Raw genomic sequence first — 12,767 nt, forward strand, 5'->3', positions numbered from 1 at the left:
AAAATGTTTTCACACTTATAGCAAAAAAATATACATTTGAGATTTCTTTTCTCAGAAATAATTTAAAAAAATTATATTTTATTATGTTCTATGAGAAAATACTTTCTCTCAAAACTTTTTTTAGTCTCAAACATTTTTCCTATTGGTATGAAAACTTTTTCTGTCAAATATTCTTTTTTCTCTCAGATCATTTATTTTCTCACATGTAATAAAGACACAATTCTAGCTCCATAGTACTGGTATCGAATAAAACCTAACTGATACCCGACCCTAATCATGATATCTGTCTAACTATGAAAACAGAATGTCTGAGAAAGGGTTAAGTGCAGGTTTCCCAGACTTTGGATTTAAATGTGGCTGGGCATCTATTGATTTACTCACACTGCTCTCCGTCATCCCATTACAAACTTCTTTTTCTAAGGCTAGTTAACTTATGTTCCTGTTTCCCTTATTCATGTGCTGAGCGCCAACTCGAGGAGACATGAAGTAGCGAAGCTGGGAGCAGGGAAATCTATTTACAGCACCTTATTTTATTAATTAAAATATCAATATTTGTTTGTTTTGAATATGAATGAGTGCACATGAATTTAAACAAAAAGATGTGCACGGATGAGCCATTTACAATAAATACTACAACATTCTATTAAAAATGATTAAGTCATGGTGACTTAAATCTCAAATAAAAATATGACAATGTCTTTCTCTTCCTGTCTATTTCTCAAGGCTATCCAGCAGGCCTGGCCACATATTACTGCATTTTTGAAGAAGAAGATTTCCACCAGCCCCTTCCTTAGGAAGGTCACATTCACCAAGATAGACTTTGGTGTCAAGGTCATACATGAAAACACCACACACACACACACACACACACACACACACACACACACACACACACACACACACACACACACACACACACACACACACACACGATTAATAACATTCCTGCATATTTCATTCCACTATAGTAGGAGATTAAAAGAGGCTCCACTGCCTCTGAACAAGCGTTCTGTTAGACTAAACACATCTGATGATCATGCCAAACGTTCCTGTCAAGGCAAGAGTGAAATTGTGATGTTAATGTGATTTTAAAAACATAAGGCTGTGAAAACCTTGCTCACTGACATAGTTATAGACTTCTGGGTCCGTATTCACAAAGAATTTTAAGGCTAAAAGTAGCTCCTAACTGGCGAATTTAGGAGCATCTCCTAAAAATAATGGGCGTGTCACTCCTAACTTTAGGACTCCTAATTTTTTTCACTAAGAGTAATTCACGAAGCATTTTAACCCTAAACGGAGCACCTAAGTCTGGGACAGCTTAAAAGAAGTCGAGAGGACTCCTAAGCTTGTTTCCGCCACAGAATGAAATATAAAAAAGGTAATTGCGACTTTTTATCTCACAATTGCAACTTCCTATATCTCGCAATTGCGACTTTATTTCTCACAATTCTGACTTCATATCTGACAATTGTGAGATAAAAAGTTTATTCAGTGGCGAAAACAAGCTTCCATACTAATAAGATGTCAATTAACCAAGCAAGAGTTAATGCAAGAGTTGTTTTTCATTATTAGGCAAGTGGCGGTTTCATTAGGGTATTAGGCTACCTTGATTTAATTTAATTTAATTCACCACTTTTCTCTCTCTCTCTGCCTTTTTAGAATTACACTTCACTGCACAAACATGTCATTATATATGCATTTCGATGACATTACTATTATTATTTTGTGTAGGACACAGACATATTTAGATGTCGTAATTCCATGATTTGTTGCGTCTGTGTTATGTTCCGCATGATGGCCCTGTCATCTAACAACCAATCACCGTGATCATTGCGAGGAAACTCGTGCATGAGAATTGACGTCAACCATAGCAACGAAGAATCACTCTTAGTTTAGGAGTTGTCATTTTTCCTTACTAAGAGTAGGTCTGAAAGGCGTTGTGAATAGCTTTTAAGAGAAAACTCCTAGCTAAAATATTTTAGTGTGATTTAGGAATACTCCTAGTGGTAAAATAAAATTCGTTGTGAATACGGCCCCTGATGTTTAAAAATAACTATTGAATTATTACTGCAGGGTGTTTATGAGCTGATAATGAAAAGCTCATAATGAAATCATAAAATCAAAATAAATTGTAAAATCTAAACAATCAAATAAAGCACTAAACAGATAGTTTGTCATGTGACCATTAGCCGACATCAGAGAACCATGAACAAGCAAATATGTTGTTCAATTACTTTAATATGGCAAACATTCCTGTCAAGGCAAGAGTGAAATTGTGATGTTAATGTGATTTAAAGGACATAAACAAAACAGAAGGTGAAAACAGAGTTAAATTTTATTGGAGTTTTGGCTGCACATTTTTATCTTCTACAACTTAACCTTTCTTCTGTTGGTCCCACTGTAGAAATTAATTCTTGAAAGATAATTTAATTTGCATTCTTTCAGCTTCGAGGAAAGATGCGTGTGGTTTTGGAGCCACTGATCTGTGATTTCCTATTCGTGGGTGCTGTGACCGTGTACTTCCCCAAAGAACATGTGAGTGTCTCAAAATTAAGGAATAAAGAACCTTAATTTTTAAGAGTTTATGAAAAATTTGGGTTCTTCTTTGGTTGACTATATGATTCTTAGGAGCTTAAAACTTTTTTGACATTACACTATCTCCCAGTTGTACAGAGTCTTGAGCCTAGTCCCAGACTAAAATGCATGTTTGAATTGAAAGCAACATTTTTCAAGTTATGTCAGTGCAAGTTGCTTTCAGTAAAAACATGTTCAGTTAATAATGTTTTTTTTTCTAAGGCACGTTTAATGTCCTAATTGAACTAAGGCTTAATCCTGGCTTAATCTAAGCCTATAGGTTCTTCAGATCAAGTACATTATTAGTTCTTGGTAACATCCATTAACTGAGGAAGTTGAAACCCTCGTGGGTTCTTTGAATCTCCATTGAACTTTAAAATGTTCTGCATTAGTCTTCTTGCAAGTGTGTACTGATCCTTACTGTCTTTGTTCTTTCAGAAGTGCTTGAATTAGAATATTACTTTTAAGAGAATCATGTAATCTTAATCTTTTTTCTCTTTGTTGTTAGGAACTGACCTTAAAGACCAGTTTGACCAAACTTTCTCTCATTCCATTCATTACACATAGTGACATACACAATAATATTTTATTCAGTTCAGCACAACACTCGCTGTCCTGATCTACATCCATTTCTTTTCTTTTTTTAATCTATTTCACACTTTCTGTCCCTGTTCCTTTTCTCAGTCAAAATCTTCACAAAATGATCATGGACCAGATTGCCTCGCTCCTGATTTATCCCAATCGTCAGACTTTAAATCTAGTGCCGGACCTGCATATGGGACAGTTGAGGAACCATTTGCCCAGGGTAACACACACACACAGACCTCACACACACATCAAATCAACATGCAATGACCAAATCACTCAAATACATGCCACTTTGTTTTTAGCAATTGACATTTATTCTACAGTTCAAACGTTAATGTCGATATAGACGCAAAGTGTTTATATATGAAATGTGTTGTGCAGAACATACAGGTGTGATTATGTGTTGTGAGTTGTGAAAGTACATTTGATACATGGTGCCACTGTAGAAATTAAATCTTTAATCTTTAATTTGCATTCTTTCTGCTTCAAGAGTGATGCGTGTGGTTTTGGAGCCACTGATCTGTGATTTCCCATTCATGGGTGCTGTGACCGTGTACTTCCTCAAAGAACCTGTGAGTGTCTCACAATTAAGAAATAAAGCCAATAAAGAACCTTAATTTTTAATCAGGTTGGAGAAAACTGAAAGTGAGCTGGAAGTTTCGAAGGCAGTCTTGTATTTAGCAAGAGATGGTGTGTGAGATGATGCTGCAAATTGCATTGTTTTGTTGTTGGAATGTGTGATTATGCATTGTATAGATTTTTAAAAAAAATATATTTAGGCTAAGTTTTTCAAATGTGTTTTTTAACTTCAGATATTTTGGAACTTGGGTTAGAGGACGATGAAGATGAAGCAGCAGCAGACATGCTTTCTGTTGAAGGAGACGATGAAGCTGAATAAACACATCAGTGTCATTTTTATCTATTGTATATTTGTGTTTTTAATTATGCAGCATACATTAATATTCAGAGGACAATGTTGTTTAGTGTCATGAATTCATCTCAAAATCCAACATTTTTAAGACATTACCTCAAATGCCAACATTAGCCATTAAATACATAATTGATAATTAATTAGTAGCCTACAGCAAACAAGTGTTTTGGAACTAATTGACCATTTATAAATCATTTTATAAATTTATAAATGATTATGTGCACTGAAAACGCAAATGCATGACTTAGAAGGAATTATAAAAATAATATAAATTAATATTCAGTTATTTTATTTATCACAATTAAAGTTTTAATTTTATTAAATTGAGCAAGCACAACATTCATCATTCAATCAAATATTCTTAAAGATTTTTGCATATTGACATTAGTTGAACTGACAACATTTCAGAATTTCAGTCAAGGGCATCAAAAAGCACACAGTGCACCGGGGATTATCGTTATTTCAACATATGTTTGCATGGAACAAGCAAGATGTGCATTTGTAAATCCGGTGACGCGCGTACATTGATTTTTATTAATAAACTAGTGTTTTGTGTCAGTGTCGGCTCTAAAGATGAAGTTGACGATCGACATCTCCATAGTGAACAGAGTCGAATATTTCTTTTCGTTTTGAATCGTTTCGTTTAAAGACATTTCAAGCTTTCTATAGATGCATTTCTCATGTCTGTGAGACATACTTTGAGTTTTGGTTAATTTATGATGAGACGCGCTCCAGTTCAAGTGCAACGCAAGTGACCGCGCCGGCGCCTACATCATCCCTGTTAATACTCCCGTTTTCCCCTGGAGTCTCCCGTATTTTACACCCATCTCCCGTCCCCCTCCCGTTTTGTTATTTCTGCCGTGAAACTCCCGTAATTTGTATGGCCCGAACATCGTTATATGAATAATCACATCAATATATTATTCTAAGGTTGCCCAGTTGCCAGATCTTGTATGAAACCCATCCTACGTGCACAATCAACACATCATACAAATTTCAACCCATTTGTGAGCTCAACCTGGCAACCTAAAACCCAGTAGCGCTGTTGACGTGCACAGATAGACGCGGAAGTTGAATAAGCGCAACTGGTAGAAATGGGAAGAGAAGATTCAGTGGTAGCCTAAATATTTAACGCAGCATCCATTTTTTCTGTCATCCTTTGGTTGGCATTACATTATATGATGCGCTCTTATTCTTGCATGCTTTTAAAACATTGAAGCCAAGGCAAACTGAGCGCTAGAATCGAGTTCTCTTTCGGCTTGAAGTTGACCAAACACGCAATTATGCCAAAATGTCCGTTTTGTCGAGTATCCTCATAAGAGCAGAATGAGCAGTCTTAAATTAGTTAAAATCTTTAATGAACGAAAAGAGTTGTGAGAGAACGAGGCGGTTGTGAGATCAGCGTCTTTCAGCAGCGGCTGGTTTTAAAGGGACAGTTAATCTATATATGATTTAAAATGTATGCAGTGCAAACTGTTTGATAACTTTATTTAATTTATGTAGATTTCCTACATTTTAGACATACATTTAAAATATACTGTATTTATGTTGTTTCTACATTCATTTGGAGATTTAACTGTGAAATGATTACATTATAAAATATATTAAAAACATGAGTTTGTTTTAATGGTGATTCATCGTGATTAATCACAGAAAAAAAATGTGTGATTATTCTAGTTAATTTTTTGCAATCGATAAAAAAAACAAAAAAACTTAAATGTAAAAATAATTGTGTCTCTTTTGTTGCATATTATGTATTTGTTTATGTTAATATATGCACAATTAATGTGTATTTATTTATCCTCTGCCATCCAGCAATGAATGTAATTAGATGAAAATTGCACTTTTGAAATGTAGTAAATTCGTTGTAGAGTCATATGGTGGCCCTTTTCTATCTTTGAAATCGTCCAGCGTTCACCAACAAGCCGGATCCTTTAAATGAACGGTGAGAATTGATTACCATTTGAGAGCCGTTTTGTATTTAAATATTAGACAGACTAATATGATTATTATCATTTCGGTATACTACAATGTTCAGCTGTACATCAATTAGGCTAGCTAGCTGAATGTTATTTTGATGTGTAAGCACATTATGCTACACATTTACACACTGTATGGAGAGTGTGTGTTGTTGAGCACTGTGGCGAAAAGATCATCCATATCGGGTCAGAAAACAAGATGTCTAACATGCAAACGAAGCAGCATTTGGGTACGTTTAATAAAATAAACAACAAAGACCGAACATAAGGTAAAAGATCACATCAAGCAGGGACAGCCTTCAATATTATAGGCCCTATTTTGACGATCTAAGCGCATGGCCTAAAGCGCGTCGCCGTCTCGTGAGAGAGCTAGCCGTGTATGCATACAGAGATGGACTTATGCTCTCACAGGCAGAGCAGCCGCCGGCAGAGAGTGAGTCTCCCAGGCATGAGATGCAGCTCGTGTGTCCTTCGGCCTCGTGCAGAGAGCATCCGCACGTCATACAAGAGGAGCGAGGCGTTTGGAACAACTGTGCGTCGACAACAGAAAACGACTTCGAAGTTAAGGCGTGGTCCATTAGTGTTGCTCGCTCAGGCTGAAAGGGTTTGTTCGACGTGATGTTGTCGCTGAAGGAGTGAAATCTGCTATAAAGGCGTTTTTCGGGGACTAATATAGGCTAAGGCCGCGTCCCTTGGCGGGCTCTGACGTGTGTGGCGTAATACTGGCTCATTGGTGCACACGTCAGATTTTTCCTTAAACTACCGTTACACATAGTGAGCCTGTGAGGGAATGTGATCCTGATTGGTTTTCTCAGATTAAAATAAAGTTATTTTAACCACTAAAATAGTTCTCATAAAAGTGATTATCAAGGAACATATTAAGATATGGAAAAGTTGATTGTCTTTTTCTAGTAAGTTAAATGTACCACGTCCACATCTTAAAAGCGGAGATTTTTTTTTGCAAAAAAAACTTTTAATCAATTTTGCAGTTAATGTAAACCGCATCTATTTGATATACTTTGTGTAAATGGCATCTATCGCTAATTTTCTCCTCGCTGGCATCTATATTTGACAACAAACGGCCCTTTGAATACCCTCTTCAACAGTGACATCTAGCGGGAAACTATTATTACATTAATTACTAATAATTACTAAAAGGTACTAGGTTTACTATAATAATAATAATAAGTATAATTGAAGACAACAGATGCACAAAATCCTTTACGTCGGTCTGACATTTCTTTTAAAATTAGCATTTTTATCAGGCTCCTATTTAGGTTCAGTCATTTCACTTTAAAGTCGTCATGAAACGGAGGTTGAGATCGTCCTTTTTTCCTTATTGTGACGTATATCCGAGTGAAACGGCTTCTGAAATTAGAAAAAAGTGTAGGGCGGGCCTTGAGTTCGTCCTTTGGGAATTGATTGGATCGTTGGAGGTTGGGCGTTGCTAACAAAATGGAGGCAGATTTGAATGCCGGTTTACAGTCAGTTGTGGAGGATTTCTCTCCACCGTTACCCTCCCATGAAGCATTTTTAATTGAGGAACCCGACGATGAGAACGAGCAGCCAAATTTTCCGGAAGTAATCACCCCATATTTATATGAGCCTCCCGCGAACCAAGATGAGGCGGCTGATAGTCACGCCCTCTAGTAATAGTTTTTGACCGGAAGAGAAGTCGTTTCGAGGGAGGGAAAGGTAATCTATTTGATTAAAGATTGTAAAGGTACATGAATAAAAAAAAAAAAAATTAAGTGCACAGATAAATCATTTATAATAAACACTACAATATTACATATAAAAATATGAATGGTAAAATTTGATTTCATGATGACTGATTGAAACAAGAATATCACTTTTTACTTTTCTTTGTAGTAATATTACTATTTGTTATATTTACAGATGACTGCGGTGAAGATGGAAGAGGCTTTCAAGTGCAGGATCCACAATTAGACTAGTAATAAAAGTGTATTAAGTAGTAGTTTGTTTTCCTTTCGTCTTTTGCCCATGTTTTTGAATGTGATGCATAGCCTACCCCATAATTGTTTTTTCTGTGTTTTTAAATCAACAATTAAACATTAAATCGACAAAAACATGGACTGCATAGGCTGATTATTTATATAGATTTATTATTGTATTTTATTAAAGTAAAAAAAAAGATGAATTGTTGTTAGCTTAAGAAAACTACTGGCTAACTAAAAACAAACCATAAAAAAAAATGTTCTGAGAACCAAAAATTGTTAGCTGGGTGAATGTAAATATTCACGTACAAGTACGAATATTTATTGTACAAGTTCTCAAATTCACATCTATGTGCTCTCGAGTTTTGCTACTAATTTACCTTCATATTCCTAATATTGAGTTGGTCCTGCTTTTGCTGCCAAAACAGCCCAGATATTTAATTTCACAATTATTTTTACGGTGCACAGTTCACATTCACGTCGAGCTTTATCTCTGACGGACCGATGAAGGAGCTGTGAGTCTCACTTGGTTTGAGTGTCCCGGGTTTAACTGCATCATATCGCCGGGATGATAATCCTCAGATATAAAGTGAACGCTACACAACACCGTGTGTTTGAAGCAGAAGCAGAAGTGAAGTCCGTCTCTTCACCCGCACAAAACACACACAGACATGGAAGATATCATAACATCGTCCTTTTCTGTCTCGGAAAGCTGTGGACTCGATGTCCTGACAGGTTATAGTTTGTGCAACCTCCACAAACACAATAATTTACCATGACGATGATAAATCAAAATACAATAACTACCGAAAACACACTGAAACAAGATCCGCTCTCACTGAATACCATCCGAGTCTGACTCTGACTCTGCACTGAGGGAAAGCAGAGCCCGCCAAACGTCTCCTCCCCTTGACGTAACATGACGCGATTATTTAAAAAAAAAAAGCGGTTTTTTTTAAACGGTCAAGGAAAAGCTTTATTGGCCTGGATGCTGGTATTTGGGGTCAAATTTTCCCCAAATAATTATATTATTGTGAATAATAGATAAATTCAATATAAAAATAGATCAATTTTATTTAATAGTTGTAATAAATAAATATTATATTAGTTAAATAATATTATATTAGTTAGACAACTTTTTAAACTCAAATGGCAATTTATTATCTTATAGTGACTTCATGGATAAATTTTGGTTTAGAGTGACACCAAGAGTAAGCTGTTGTATTTGTGCCATACCTCAACAAATTACACATTTTTTAAGAACTTGTGGAAGTGATTCTTCTGAGGCAATATATGCTAAAGACAGCGTGTTTCTAGGAGACATTGATATTCTGAAACACAGTCGTACTAATAAACATATTAGGAATATTTTAACAGGTGAAACAGCTACTCATAAAAGCTCATTGTGGACCAGTGTATTTAGAAATATAAACTGGAATAAAGCTTGGTCTATTTTTGAAGCATACTGTTCAAATAATAAAGTAAAAGAGGTTACATTTTGTATATATCCAGCTAAAAGTGTGTTAGAGAGGTTTAATTTATATATTGATTATTCATGTGATTTTGTATATATTTGTAAAAGTTTTTTTGGGGTGGATGTGGAAAATTTCATTAGAAGGAAGACACATGTTACAATAAAATAATAATAAATAAAATAAAATATAACAAAAAAATAAAAATGTTTTGTTTTTATTTGGATGTATTAAGATGCAAATTATGTATAGGCTACTATATATATATTTGTATACTATATTGTATACTGCTAAAGTTCGTTGGATAATCAAAAAATAAAAATGGAAAAGGAAACTCATGTTTTGGACTAAATTTGTGCCATCATGTCTTGTAAAACAATTTAAATCATGTATTAACTTTTTATATGGTATTTTGATACAAGGTTATATATTCATTTTGGAATAAGAAAACCCTGCAATATGCCCTTTAACATTTCCATTGTTTCTGCTATACTAAATGAGGTTACATTAACATCAAATGGAGACTTTTTGCTCGAGTCTCTTGCTTCTCACACACTTCTCCTGAGACAAAAACACTCATCACACACTCATGTCTCGTCTAAAGTTTCAGAAGAGATCAACAACATCACACACTGTGCTCAGACTTTCCTCCTTAGCTAGAGACAGTAGTGTTCACTTTATCACTTTATCCACTCATTCCAGCACTTTTGTGGATACAAACTTTGATAACACTTTATTTTACAGTGTCATTATTACACGTTACATACAGTTGCTGTAGTAATAACTATAAATTATGCATAATTACATGCAATTAACCCTAAACTAAGCCCTCATCATAACCCTAAAGTAAGTACATGTAGTTAATCATTATTACTCTGGACTTAAATGTATAAATACACTGTAATACTGACACCTTAAAATGAAGTGTAAACTAAACTTTCACCAGTTCTGTCAAAATAAAAGCTTGAGGCACAAACGTCTGAAGATTTGGAAATGAAGAATGTTAAACACAAATATTAGTAGTTAAAACAAATATATGTTTTAATTTGACAGTACAATTGTATTCCTGCAACAGTATTTCATTTCTGTTTTAAGTTTATAATCTTAATAGAGATAAGGAAGTAAAGAGATCATTTTACAATAAAGTTAAAATAATATTCACAGTTCGAGCTAATCCAACACAATATGATCTGTTTGCTGGGTGAGATTTGGCACAACAAGCTTTTTTTCTTTTTCTTTTAATAAATATTTATAAAGAAATATTTATAAAGAATTTAATATTCAGAACAAACTTATATTCTTTTAAATAATCTTGATACATTTCTGTATATCAAGACAATATATTTTGTGCATATCATTTTTTAAAAAATCATAATTCTGCATATAAGCTATATACTTAGATTTCATTAAAATATTTAACACTTGTTTATTTGTCATTAGGACTTGTAATCCAAAAGTGCATGTATTTGGAGAAATATTGATATATTTACGTTTACTTCAGACGAATCCTAATTTATAATAATTTTCCACTGATGAATTGGATCCAATGAGCATTACCGGTTTCTCTTGTTTTCACTTTCTCGATCACTGTTATGATCATTCGCTGCTCACGCCACTCATAATAACGTATTCATAACCCGCTCAATCTCTTCCAGTGACGCTCCATTACACTTCCACGTTCTGTGTCCGTTCACAATAAACACAGAGACATGTTTCTATACATGAAACATGAAGCTAATAAACACTGTTAATGATTTCCTTGTAATTTTACAGGTAAGTTACCGGCAGACAGTTGCCATCAAGTTGCTATATTTTGATTTACAGTAATTGCAAGTTACAGCGTTTTAATTTATTTTTTCAATTTTATCTATTTCTACTTTATTTTACAATACTGTAATATCTATATTGATACATTATTTGTAATTATATTACAATATTTAGCAGTAATGATGTTTTATAATTATATAATAAATAGTTAGTAAAATAAATAAGTCTATAGTTGGTAATATTATAATTAAAAAGATATTCAATAATATATTTAAACTTTAAAAAATGTCTGTAGTGTTTGTAAATATCTTCATTTGTGTTCTGAAGATGAACAAAACTCTCACCGGTTCGGAACGACATGAGGATGAGTAAATGATGACAGGATTTTAACTTGGGTCGCTTTAACTATGTAAGAAATAAAATCGTGTGGAATAATAATAATTTATCCTGCATGTTTTTAAAAAGTATCTTCTCTCAGGAAGTTCACGTATCACATTGTGTCATGTTGATCCTACAATTACATATTCAATACAGTGTTGAATACTGGACATATTGAAAAAGGCATCTAGACCAAACATTTATTTATGATCTGAATTTCCACACCTTCTGTCTGTGACCTTAATATTGGTTTAAAAATAGGAGTGCTATCTAATCTAATCTAAACATGGTGTCCCATTTGATAAGAACACACGCTCACAAAAAATAATAAGACGCATGGATACTGAGATTTATTTCTAAACTTGGGCATTAAACGTTAAACACAGCTCTTCAGATCACAAAACAATCATAATGGAAAATCATTACATTTTTCATATGAAGCTTCTACTTGTGGAGTTTCAGTTAAACCACTCAACAGCCTTGAACGAACAAGACCATAATACCATTATATCGTGAATCAGAAGTTTTTCCAGTCTTTGGCGGTCGAGTTCTGCGTAGAAGATGTTCTGGCAGGTTCTGGTTCATCATGCATTGAAATTCAGCGTACACCCGAAACAGAAATATAAATGTGTCTCTATAGCACGCATGGTGTTTTTCGTGCAATGTATACGCCAAAATGAGTTTTTACGTGCATATGATACGCATGGGTAGTTTTAGGGTAGGTTTAGTAGTGGTAGGGTATGTGCATATGATACGCATGGGTAGTTTTAGGGTAGGTTTAGTAGTGGTAGGGTACGTGCATATGATACGCATGGGTAGTTTTAGTAGTGGTAGGGTTACGTGCATATGATACGCATGGGTAGTTTTAGGGTAGGTTTAGTAGTGGTAGGGTACGTGCATATGATACGCATGGGTAGTTTTAGGGTAGGTTTAGTAGTGGTAGGGTACGTGCATATGATACGCATGGGTAGTTTTAGGGTAGGTTTAATAGTGGTAGGGTACGTGCATATGATACGCATGGGTAGTTTTAGGGTAGGTTTAGTAGAGGTAGGGTACGTGCATATGATATGCATGGCTAGTTTTAGGGTAGGTTTAGTAGTGGTAGGGTACGTGCATACAC

Source organism: Siphateles boraxobius, unplaced genomic scaffold (genome assembly GCF_051911475.1).
Source record: "Siphateles boraxobius isolate OS27281-9 unplaced genomic scaffold, OSU_SipBor_1 61, whole genome shotgun sequence".
In the NCBI taxonomy this organism is placed as follows: domain Eukaryota; kingdom Metazoa; phylum Chordata; class Actinopteri; order Cypriniformes; family Leuciscidae; genus Siphateles; species Siphateles boraxobius.